This window comes from Lipotes vexillifer, unplaced genomic scaffold, assembly GCF_000442215.2.
Source record: "Lipotes vexillifer unplaced genomic scaffold, Lipotes_vexillifer_v1.1 scaffold533, whole genome shotgun sequence".
Taxonomy (NCBI): Eukaryota; Metazoa; Chordata; class Mammalia; order Artiodactyla; family Lipotidae; genus Lipotes; species Lipotes vexillifer.
Genome location: NW_006773553.1, coordinates 840,515 through 852,916, shown reverse-complemented (window position 1 = coordinate 852,916; position 12,402 = coordinate 840,515). Strand labels below are relative to the sequence as shown.

General features: G+C 54.6%; 1 protein-coding gene across 4 annotated transcripts in view; it reads left to right on the top strand.

Annotated features, from left to right (window-relative positions):
* Positions 1-12,402, top strand: part of PEMT (phosphatidylethanolamine N-methyltransferase) — a 48,631-nt gene that overhangs the window by 25,797 nt on the left and 10,432 nt on the right. The window lies entirely within an intron of this gene.

Here is a 12,402-nt window from a genome sequence, read left to right as displayed (position 1 = left end):
TTCTTTCCTGTGTCTCTGTCCGGGCCCAGGAAGGGATCTCTGTGCCCCAGGCCTTGGCTCCTCGCTCCCGCTGTCGGCTCCACGTCCTGCCCCCACCTGGGCCTCGGGCTGTGCACTGTGGGAGGTGCCCCCCGAGGGTCTCCTCCCATTGCCCGGTCAGTCTTCCCAGCCCACCCTCCTGGGGGTCGCACAGCACGGGCTGGGTGGGCACAGGTGCCCAGACCGCTGAAGGCTCGCTTCCCTCAGCCCAACAGACGTGCATGCACACAATCCTGGGAGCAGCTCTGCTGACACTAGCAGAGCTCGTGACGCAGGGTCCCCAGCTGGGGTGCGTGAGCCAGCCATGGTCCATCCACGCACAGCTCCCTGGACGGTTTGGTGGCCACACGCGCTGGAGAAGGCTGGACGGGGCAGAAACCAGGTCAGGGGCCGTGGGGCGGGGGCTCGGGTGCGCGGGGAGCTTTCCAGGGCGACGGGAAGTGTCCTGTGTCTCACAGAATTTTACTTTTACCTCTAAAGCTGACCGAAAATAGTCTCCCCTTCTAAAATAAACTACTCTTAGCTCAGAAAAAAAAAGAAAAAAAGCTGTCTGGCCGCAGGTGCGGATGCTGTGCCGACACTGGCGTTGGCACTGGTCTTGGTGGCGTGTCCCGCCCGCCCGCCTGTGATGCCAGAGGGGGCCCAGCTGCCTATCGAACCCGCGTATCTAGACAGCTCCCCAGCTGAGCGCCAGCACGGCCCAATTTTCTTTCCGAGGCTGAAGTCCATGTAAATATTGACCAGATAAGGCAGACTAGGTTTTGTGCTGTATGTGGTTAGTAGTTGAAGAGCCACTCACTCCACGGCTATTTTCCCAGTGGCTTCCTACAGGTGGGCCTTGTTTCATTTAAAATTTTAAAAAGACCCTAAAGAGGCTGTGCGTAACTCAAACATTGTTAAGTGTAGGGGGAAAACCACATTTAGATGAATCCCCGAGCGAGCGGATCTTTCAGTAAAGAATCGACTTTCGGGCTTCCCTGGTGGCGCAGTGGTTGAGAGTTCGCCTGCTGATACAGGGTACACGGGTTCGTGCCCCGGTCCGGGAAGATCCCACATGCCGCGGAGCGGCTGGGCCCGTGAGCCATGGCCACTGAGCCTGCGCGTCCGGAGCCTGTGCTCCGCAACGGGAGGGGCCACAACAGTGAGAGGCCCGCGTACCACAAAAAAAGAAAAAAAAAAGTCAACTCTCCCTGCCCCGTTAGTGTATTTATTATGTAAAACTGAAAGACAGGTATTTGGTCTGCTTAAGCAAGGACTGTGTCGCTGGGTCCACGGGTGCCCCCTGCCCCAGCCTGGGGCTCTCGGGCCATGTGGCCGCTGCATGGCCTATTGAGGGGGTGATGGGCTTTCTTGTGGGGGGGCTGGGCGGCTTCCCTGCTTCCTCCAGATGTGCATGGGTGGGGTCCCTCCGGCGTCCTCCTGCACTGCCCCGACGCAGGCACAGGGAAAGAAGCTCAGACAGGATGGGCTGCCCGGGGGTGGGGTGGATGGGGAGCGGTCCTCACAGCCGAGTTGTCCCCCCTGATGGATTTGCTGGCTAAGAGCTCCCGGGCCTCTCCCGGACTACCTGCATTGGCAGGTTGGACCCCAAGACGAGGTCCCACCCGAGTCACAGCTGTGACCACCTTCCGAGTCAACAAAGGCACCTAGAGCCGCCCAGAGGCCGGGTGGCGGCGGGGACCTTCGCCAGCCCCGCCACGTCCTGAGTAGTGCCTGGCCCGAGGCCCCGCTGCAGAGCCAGGATCTGGACCAGCCGTCTGTCCCCTGAGTGCCCGGTCCAGGGCTGGCCCGTCCGAGGCCGGCGGGCTCCACGGGGGCGGAGCCTCCGGGTCCCTTTCCTTCCCCCAGAGGCAAACATCAGGGACGGGGGAGGTGGCCACGGGGCAGAGTGTGATTAATCGACATCACAACAGTGATCCTTTGGGGGGCCGGCGCGGGGGGGGGGCAGTTGTGTCCTGCCCTGATGAGGTGCCCTTGGTCGCCCTGGGCAGAAGGGGCCTGGGGACCTCCCCGGACGGGATCTGCCCTCTTGGGGGTGTCAGCAGGGGAGAGGAGACGCAGGGGATCCAGGGCCCAGGAGCAGGGGGGGGTCTTGTGACTCGGTCTCGTGGGTGAAGGGAGGCCAAGGAGGTGGCAGGGGATGCCGCAGGCCGCGCCGGAAGGCTGAGGGGGCCTGGCGGGCATTTGTGCAGGTGGAGGGCAGCTGGTGTGGGCGCTGGGGGCTGCTCCCCACCCCCCGGGGAGAGCGACAACAGCCCAGCCCTCCAGCCGTTAGCCGGAACCCAACCATTCATCACATCTCCGCGTCTAATTGTGCTTTTCGCGGTGTATCTAAGAAATCACTGCGTGACTCGAGGTCATGCACATTTTCTAGTTTGTTTTCCTCTTAAAATTTTGTAACTTCACGTTTTATGTTTAGATTTATAACCCACTTGTGTGAATTTTTGTACGTGGTCTGGGTTGTGCGCACGACACCCAGTGCCATTGTCCCCTGCCCCCTGAATTAATGACCTTTATACTTTGTCACAGATCGGTCGACCTTACACACGTGGGTCTATTTCTGGACTCCCTGTTCTGTTCCGATGGTCTGTTTGTCCACTTTGGCACCAGCACCACAGTCCTGGTCACAGTGGCTTTATGATACGGTTCAAAATCTGTCGACTTGGCCTCCCTTTGTCCTTCTTTTTCAGTTGTTTTGCCTATTCTAAGTCCTTTGCATTTTCATGAGAATTTTAGATTCAGGTTGTCGATTTGCAGCAAAAAGCCTGTTGGGGTTTTGATTGGGTTTGCGTTGAGTCTGTAGACCAATCAAGGAGAATTGATATCTTCATAATACTGAGCTTCCGGAACCACGGACACCCTGTATCTCTCCGTTTATTGAGGTCTTTTCTTAAATACTTGGCGAAGCTTCACAGGCTTCGGGGTGCCAATCCGGTGTTATTTGTCAATTTCATCAGAGTTTATGTAGGTGACCGTGTGTCACATTTTACTTCACATGATGCCTTCTTTCTGGTCTAAGGGAGCATCCGGGGTGATGTCAGCTGTAGGGTTTTCACAGATGCCTTTTGTTAGGACGAGGGCGTTTCCCGCTACTCCTCATGTGCTGAGTTTCTGTCAGGAGCATATGTTGGATCCTTGTCAAAATGTTCCTGTCTATTAAGGCGATCGTAGCGTTTTTTCTTACTTACTTTGTTTATGTGGTGAATTACATTGACTGGTTTTCAAACGTTAAACCAACTTTTTGTTCCTGGTATAAATCTCGCTCGGTCATGACGTATTATCCTTTTAGTATGTTGTTGGGTTCCGTTTGCTAATTTGCTAACATTTTGTCTAGAATTTTTGCATTTTGTTCAGGAGGGGTATTTTTCTCTAGTTTTCTTGCAATGTTTTGGTATCAGCCAATGCTGGCCTCATTGGAGGAATTGGAGAGTGTTCCTGCCTCTTCAGTTTTTGGGAAGAGTTTGTACATAATTGGTATTATTCCTTCCTTAAATGTGTGGTAGCATTCACCAGTGAAGCCGTCTGGACCTGGAACTTTTTCTCGTGAAGGTTTTTGACTATCTGTTAAAATATGTTGATGGGTATAGTGCACGCTGGTCAGACTCTCTGCTGCTTTTCCTCAGTGAGCTTTGACCCAGTTCATTGGTATAAGTTGTTCACGTTTTCCTTGTTTTGCCTTTGTGTCTTTTTTCCTTGATCTCTATTCAGATCAGTCTGAATAGAGGTTTTATTCATCTTTTCAGAGAACCATCTCATGGTTTCATTGATTTTTCTCTAGTGTTTTCCTATTTTCTATCATTGATTCCCACTTCAAACTTTCCTCTACTTACATGGGTTTCATTTTATCTTCTTTCTCTAGTTTCTTGTGGGAGTTGAGACCAGTGATTGGAGACCTTCCTTCTTTCTCTCCTGTGGGTGTTCAGTGCCATAAACCCTCTGAAGCAGCAGCATCCCACAGACGCTGGTATGTTGTGCTTTCATTTTTGTTCAAGTCAAAAATCCTTCTAGTTTCCCTATTTCTTCTTTTTCCCGTGAGTTGCTTTTTTTTAGAAATGTGTTACTTAGTCTCTAGATGTTTGGGGATTTTTTTCAGCGATCTTGCTGTTATTAATTTCTAATTAACTCCATTGTGGTCAGAGAACACACTTTGTGTGATGTATAATTCTTTGAACTTACTGGGACTGGTTTTATTTCCCGGCACGTGGTCTATCTTGGTAAATGTCCTGTGTGCACTTGAAACTAATTTCTACCGTTTTTTTTTTTTAAATTAATTAATTATTTTTTGGCTGCATTGGGTCTTTGTTGCTGCACGTGGGCTTTCTCTAGTTGCGGCGAGCGGGGGCTACTCTTCTTTGTGGTGTGCGGGCTTCTCACTGCGGTGGCTTCTCTTGCTACGGAGCACGGGCTCTAGGCGTGTGGGCTTCAGTAGTTGCGGCACGTGGGCTCAGTAGTTGTGGCTCGCGGGCTCTTAGAGTGCAGGCTCAGTGGTTGTGGCGCACGGGCTTATTTGCTCCACGGCATGTGGGATATTCCCAGACCAGGGTTCGAACCCGTGTCTCCTGCATTGGCAGGCGGATTCTTAACCATTGCGCCACCAGGAAGTCCCTCTCCTGTTGTTGAGTGAAGTCTTCTATAAACGTCAGTAGACGAAGTTGGTTGATAGTAGTCAAATCTATATCCTTACTTGTTTTATCAATATTGAGAGAGGGGTATTGAAATAACTATTTCTATCGTGCAGATTTATGAGTTTTACTGCATGGACCACAAGCTCAGGCCTCGGGTGCATGGATGTTTTGGGTTGTTACGTCCTCTTGGATAATTATGAAACGATCTTCTTTATCCCAGTAATAATGTTTGCTCTGAAATCTACTGTGTGTGAAATCACTGTAACCACTCACTCTCCTTTTGACCAGTGTCAGCAGGATGTCTCTTGTGCCGGCCTGTTACTTTGATCTGGTTTGTATCTTCATAAGCAAAGTGTATTTTGTGGAGCCAGCATATGCAGTTGGATCTTGCTTTTTTATCCAGTCTGACAATCTCTGCTTTTTCTTCTTCTTTTTTTTTTTTTTTTTCCTGTCTGAACCCCATGGCATGTGGAACTTCCCCGACCAGGGATCAGCCCCGAGCCCCCTGAAGTGGAGGTGCAGAGCCTTAACCACTGGACCGCCAGGGAAGTCCTGACAATCTCTGCCTTTAAATTGAGATGTTTGGCCATTAGCATTTAATGTTATTGATGGGGTTAGGTTTAAATCAGCGTCCTTCGTTCCTTCATGTCTGGTGTCTGGAAAGCCCTTGTATATTTGTCTGTTTTGGGTTGTTTCGGGTGAGAGGCTAAGCTCCATCCATCTCAGCTGGAAGTAGAGAGGACAGCAGTAAGAACTTAATACCAGTCAGTACTCAGCCCGTGTTCAATTTTCCCCAGTTGTCTCAAAAGTATCTTGTGCCACTTGGTGTGTTTGAATCCGGATCCGAATAAGGTCTACACGTTGCATTCAGTCGATGTGATTCCCGAGCCCTTTTTACCCGGACCAGTGTCCCACCCCTTCTTTCCATGTCATTTACTTATGGAGGAAACTGAATCACTTGTCCAGTAGAATATTCTGAGTTTCGGCGATTATATCTTTGTGGTGCTTTTTAACGTGTGCCTCTGTATCTCCTGAACCTGATAGTTATAAAGAACTCTTCGTAAACGTGCTGCCTGTTCGGTTGAAGCGTGTGAAGTTGCCAGTATTTGACTATTTACCCTGCCAAGTGCCGTGTCCTGCCGTCGCACGTCACGCTACCCGTCCCAGCCCGTCAGGAAGCGCCACTTGGCATGACACTGAGATTGACCAGTGGATTCAGGAGGTCAGCCTGACCCTCACGGCCAGGTTCTCTGCCCTGTCCCTAGTGATAGAGTTTCCTGGGTCCTCATCTAGGAGCTGCAGATGGTGTTGCTTCCACTCCGTCAGGCCGTGTCGGGAACCTTTCAGGTTGTCTGGGGTGGGCAGTAGGATTTGGGGACCGTCTCCCAGGCAGTCAAGTCCAGATGTGAATTCACTGCTGGGGGAAGACTGCGTGCAGCTCAGCATCGATGTATTCCCTGGACAAGCTGGTAGAAGGTGTCCAGTGAGCAGGTGATGGCTGAGCGAGCTCATGGACAGTGGTGAAGGGGCAGTTCGGCTGGGGGAAGCTCTTGGACGCCACCCTGTGCGACAGGGCGCAGCTTGGGACTCCCTCTCGCGGAGTCCCCCAGCTCCCACCCTTCCCAGTCCCTCCAGGCCAGGCCGTCGCCCACTTTTAGATGGAACCAGCTGGGCGGGCCCCACCGAGCCCCGCTGCAGGGAAGCCCCTCACCCAGCAGGCTGGGTGGGAGGCCGCTGAGCTGTCGTGCATTCCCGTGTCCACCGCGCGTGGAGATCAGCACTCGCAGGGGCCCCCTCTGTTGGCTGCATCGCGTGCGGATGTGACACTGAGCACAGACAGAGGTGGGGTGTCATTTGACGGTGGAGCCAGGTGCAGGGAGCGGGAGGTTCTGGCCGTGCTGGGTGGTCCAGGGCAGCTCGTGGCGTGCATCGCAGGCAGGAACAAGAAGGTGAGAAGGCTGGAGCACCTGTGTGTCTGGCGGGAGGGGACCGCCACCCGAGCAGGAGGGGTGGTGGTGCACAGGTGGTTCGTGCTTCTGGGCCGTGGGCCCCTTTGAAAAACGCAAGGGAACTCTGCTTCCTTCTCAGCAAAAGCTACAAATGCAAAAGCGCTCGGCCTTTGCTTCCATTTGGGGATGTTTACTGAGCCCCGGAACACGCCCAGGCCCCCAGGTGGAGAGCCCGGGCCAGACGGTGGGCGGCCTCCCTCCTGCCGGATTCGGGGCCGCGGGCGCAGCAGGCTTTCCTCACCTGTGGCGGCCCCCGCCGCCCCCGCCTGTGCCCCCAGAAGGAGGCAGACAGCGCCGCAGTCTCCTCCAGGCGCGCGCCGACTCCCGGACCCTCACAGCAGCGCTACGAGGTGCGACGTGGCGGCTTGGCTCCCTCTTCCGGGTCAGGAAACTGAGGCAGCGAGAGGGGCTGCGACGCCCCCGGGTCACACGGCTGGTAGGCAGACGACCTCGTGGGCGAACCCGGGACCCGGCACCCCAGCCCACCTGCCGTCCTCCGGGCGCTGGGTCCCCGCCCAGCAGTCAGTCCTTTAAGGAGCGTGAGGGCCGCTGCCTCACTTCACACGGGGCCTCACTTCGAGGACACGTGGGGCGTCTGAGAGGCTGGGGGGGGGGGCCAGAGCAGCCCCCCGCCGTGCTGTAGGTGCGCGGGGCACAGGTGCCGACTGCTGCCCTGGCGTGTGTCCTGTGGACCCGTCTGGGCTTTGAGTTATCACTGTTAAATTACATGTACCAATCAAAGCAAGCCCTTTTACTTCCTGTGTTCTCTCCCCATTTTCTTTTCAAGAGAACACTCTAGCACAGCATCAGGCCTGTAGTAGGGCCCCCAGTAAGAGCTGGACGTATGGATAGATGGGCGCTTGGTGGGTGGGTGGATGGATCGAGAGGAAGGACTTATCATGCTTCCAGCGCTGGAGACTGCTCTGTGGACCACAGGCCCTGAAAAGACCCCCCAGAGTCCACCTCTGTCCTTGTGGCCTCACCCCCATGCCCCATCATTTCAGTTGCTGTCACCCACGCTCACTGTGTCCCCAGTGAGATGCTCGGACAGTGCGGGATGCTTGGCGGGTCCTGGTTCTAACAGGTGCCACTGGGCTGTCAGCCTCCCTGTGTGAGGGTGTCCCAGGGGACACACTGTTACCTGGCCCTGGGCGAGCATGCGGTGCCTGTGACTGACTGTGGTCGGTGCCACTGGTGTCTCAGGCAGAGGACACGGCCCACGGGCACACAGTCTGTGACAACTGGCCAGGGTCCAGGCCTGCTGAGCCCGCGGTGACCCCCCGGCTCACACACAGGAGTTCCAGGTCCTGGGTCAATGACGTTACCCGTCAACACTCTAATGCCTGGGCCTCAAACCCAGCAGGCCTCCTCTGAGTGTTGGGACACAGCGCCCTGCGAAGCTGGTGGCTCCTAGCTCAAACGCCTCGCGTGTCTTGGGAACGTGTTTTTCCTCCTTCCCTGTGGACGCTGGCGAGTCGGCTTTGCAGTTAATGGGGCTGCCCATCCGGCGGGCACGTGGGTGTTGTCTCCCTGCCACCCCCCCGCATGAGCCTGCAGGTGCCCGACCCCACATGGGACGCCTGCTCCCACCCCGGGCATGGCTGCGGCCGGGGTTGCCGTGCAGGGTGGAAGCCCCCATAGACTCAGTGTCCAGATTTTTCACCTCACGTTGGATGCCTGGGTTTTTGTTTTTTAATTAATTGATTTTTGGCTGCATTGGGTCTTCGTTGCTGTGTGCGGGCTTCTCATTGCAGTGGCCTCTCTTGTTGCAGAGCACGGGCTCTAGGCGTGCGGGCTCAGTAGTTGTGGCGCGCAGGCTTCGTTGCTCCGCAGCATGTGGGATCTTCCCGGACCAGGGCTCGAACCCGTGTCCCCTGCACTGGCAGGCGAATTCTTAACCACTGTGCCACCAGGGAAGCCCCAGATGCCTGGGTTTTAATGTGGAAATTCTAAATGGTGTTGAATTGTTGGGTCAAATATTTTTTTTTTTTTAATTTTTTATTGGAGCATAGAGTTGCTTCACAATATTGTGTAATTTATACTGTACAGCAAAGTGAATCAGCTACATGTATACATATATCCCCTTTTTTTGGATTTCCTTCCCATTTAGGTCACCACAGAGCACTGAGTTCCCCAAGCTATGCAGCAGGTTCTCACATAGCATCAATAGTGTACATATGTCAATCCCAGTCTCCCAATTCATCCCACCCCTGCTCCCCGCCTTGGTGTCCATACGTTTGTTCTCTACGTTCGTATCTCTGTTTCTGCTCTGCAAATAAGACCATCTGTATCGGTTTCTTCAGATTCCACATATATGCGTTAATATACGATATTTTTCTCTTCCTCACTTACTTACGTCACTCTGTATGACAGTCTCCAGGTCCATCCACGTCTCTACAAATGACCCAATTGCGTTCTTTTTAATGGCTGAGTAATATTCCATTGTATATACGTACCACATCTTCTTTATCCGTTTCTCTGTTGATGGACAGATATTTTTAAACGCTGTGGGTTTGACACCACCTCTGGGCTACGCCTTACGCCCTCTGAGCCCCAGGACGCGGGCCCCGGGCTGCGGGGGGGAACAGAGCCACCTCCTTTACAGGCAGACCCAGCACCATCAGTGTGGCCGAGTGGGACCCGGAAGGGACCATGACGCAGGGGCTGCTCTTGGAATCAGGGCCCCTGGGGGAGGGGCCCTCTCCACCCGGACGAGGCGCTGGTGCTGGCGTGTGGCCATCCATCGCCCGCTGGGTCTTCCCCCCACACTGGGAGGTGGATAAGGAGTCACTGGCCCGTTTGTCGCATTTCCCTGCTGACTCGGTTGACGGAATGTACAGCTGGCGGCTGGCGGTCAGGGACAAATTCCCCCGATTTCCATCCATCCCAGTCCCCTCCTGCCCCAGCAGCTGAAAGAACTTTGGAAGTGTTTAGAGGTTGAAGGGTTGGGGGAGATGATGTCAAGATTAAAATCTGTGTTCTAAAAAGATCAGTTTGGTACCAGTGTCGAGAGTATAGGGTAGGGGGAAAGGTAAAAAAAAAAAAAAAAAAAAAAAAAAAAATCAACATTTTGGGGAAGAGGCCTACCCGTTACAGAGGTGAGCTGGTGACCCTGCCCGGGGTGCGGGCAAGGTGGCCCAAGGTGGCAAACGGAGAACCAGCCCAGTTCACTTGGATTTCAGGGAAACAACAAGTGGGGGCAACATTTGGGGCAACTTGTACTAAATTGTTTGTTGTTTATACGAGATCCAGGTTCACCTGGGGGCCTGTGTTTCTCTGGCAGCCCTAGGGAGAGGGAACATGAGTGTGGGGTAGGGCCAGGGGTTGGGCCAGGGCATCTCCATTTTGGGGTCCTGGCATCCTAGAAGCCACACCAAGTCAGGAGGGTGACAGCAGAGCGTCTGGTCATCCCGCTTCGTGCCAGTCACTCGGCCCACGGGGTGCTGACCCGCATCATCTCACGGCCCAGCCCGTGGTGGCCAGTCCCCTGTGGTCAGCTCCACTGCCTGCTTCCGGGCCCCTAATCCGATGAAGTGTGCAGCTGGGCCCCGAGGAAGGCCAGGCGGGACATTAACCTCGGACCCAGCAAGGCTCCTGGCTGCTGCTTTATTGATTGGCTTGAAATAACAACCCGTCTAAGGCTGGCCAGCCGGGAGGCAGACAGCTGTTGGTGAATCGGGTTCGCTGTTTCCCCTCCTCCCTCTCCCACCTTTTGTCTCTGGGTTGCTCAGAAAGTGCAGTTATGCCCCCGCTGTTTCCCAGGTGAAGGAGCAGGCATTGGGGGGCCACCTGGGAGGCCGAGGCTGGCAGAGCGGTCCCCAAAGGGCCTTTGGTGGAAAGACGCTCCACTGTCCGCAGAGCAGCGGGGGGCCCAGCCTGGAGTCCGGAGGTCCCAGCGCCCGGTTCGCTCGGCTGAAGCTCGGCCCCCTCTGCTGCCCAGGGCTCTGGGCTGGGGTGCAGCCGGTCACGGCCCCCTTGGATACAGGGGAGAGGCCCCTCCTTCAGGGGCCAGACCCGGCGTGTTGTGAGCAGAAGAGTCTGCCCGGGTAGGTGACGTGGGTGGCCATTCTCATCCGTCCCTAGAGCTCAGATTCTACAGGGACTGGATGCTCAAGAGTCAGCTCTGTTGAGCTAGGGCGTGTATACAATAAACACGTTCTAATGTAGTTTGAGTCTTCACAAATGTATACGCCTGTGTCACCACCGCCCTGATCAAGACCCTAACCCTTCCTTCCCCAGACGCCCTCTCCCACCCCTTCCTAGTCAGACCCCCAGCCCAGCCGCCGCGGCTCTGACTCGTCACCGTGGTGGGCTCTGCCCTCCAGGCCTTTGCGAGGATGGAGACTCCTCTTGCTCTGCATGAAGCCGATGATGACAGCTGTCCCCTGGATGGACCACACTTCGTCCACGTGCCCCGTTCGGTGGGTGGCCTGTTCGGGGTGGGGGGAGAGCGTGGAACATGCCTGCACCGACAAACGCGGGGGCCCTGGGTCTTCTGGCCCCCCGGGGCTTGTGCTCCCGCACCGGGGCTGCAGGAGGGGTGAGGACGTGGTGCTACGCGGTTTCCCACCCATATCAGTGTCCTTTTGAAAGCGTTAGCTCATCAGCTGGGAGGAAAAATCAATGGCCTTTAAAGCTGCATCTTGAAATCCCATACCAGGAACGAGGTTTTGTGACAAAGACAGCATGTTTGAAGGACAACTGGGCCCCTTCAGATAGGAGGGACACTGGGCCTGGAGTCTCGGGGTCGCTCGGGTGCTCCTCTTTGTGGCTGAGTGACCCCCCCCCCACCGCAGTCACTTCTGAGGGGCCCCATCTTCCCGACGTGTAAACGGACCTCATCCCACCCACCCCAGGCTTGTTTCTTTCTTTTTTTTCCCTTAACATCTTTATTGGAGTATAATTGCTTTACAACGGTGTGTTAGTTTCTTTTTTTTTTTATTTTATACATTTATTTATTTATGTTTGGTTGCGTTGGGTCTTCGCTGCTGCGCGTGGACTTTCTCTAGTTGCGGCGGGCAGGGGCTGCTCTTCATTGCGGTGCGTGGGTTTCTCATCGCGTTGGCTTCTCTTGTCGTGGAGCATGGGCTCTAGGCCCGTGGGCTTCGGTAGTTGTGGCTTGCAGGCTCTAGAGCGTAGGCTCAGTAGTTGTGGCACACGGGCTCAGTTGCTCCGCAGCATGTGGGATCTTTCCGGACCAGGGCTCGAACCCGTGTGCCTTGCATTGGCAGGTGGATTCTCAACCACTGCGCCACCAGGGAAGTCCCGGTGTGTTCGTTTCTGCTTTATAACAAAGTGAATCAGCTATTCGGTGTTTCACCATTGAGAACAATGTTGGCTGTGGGTTGGTGATATATGGCCTTTATTATGTTGAGGTTAGGTTCCCCCTATGCCTACTTTCTGGAGGGTGTTGAATTCTGTCGAAAGCTTTTTCTGCATCTGTTGAGGTGAGCATACGGTTTTTCTCCTTCAGTCTGTTAATATGGTGTATCACATTGATTGATTTGCGTATATTGAATCCTTCCATCCCTGGGATAAACCCCACATGATCCTTTTAATGTGCTGCTGGATTCTGTCTGCTAGTATTTTGTTGAGGATTTTTGCATCCATGTTCATCAGTGCTATCGGCCCAGGCTTGTTTTAAGTGTTAAGTGAGCGCAGGTAAAAGCACTTAAATCGTCAGGTGCTGAATCGACGGCTGTGATTTTTATTGTTGGCGTTGACATCCC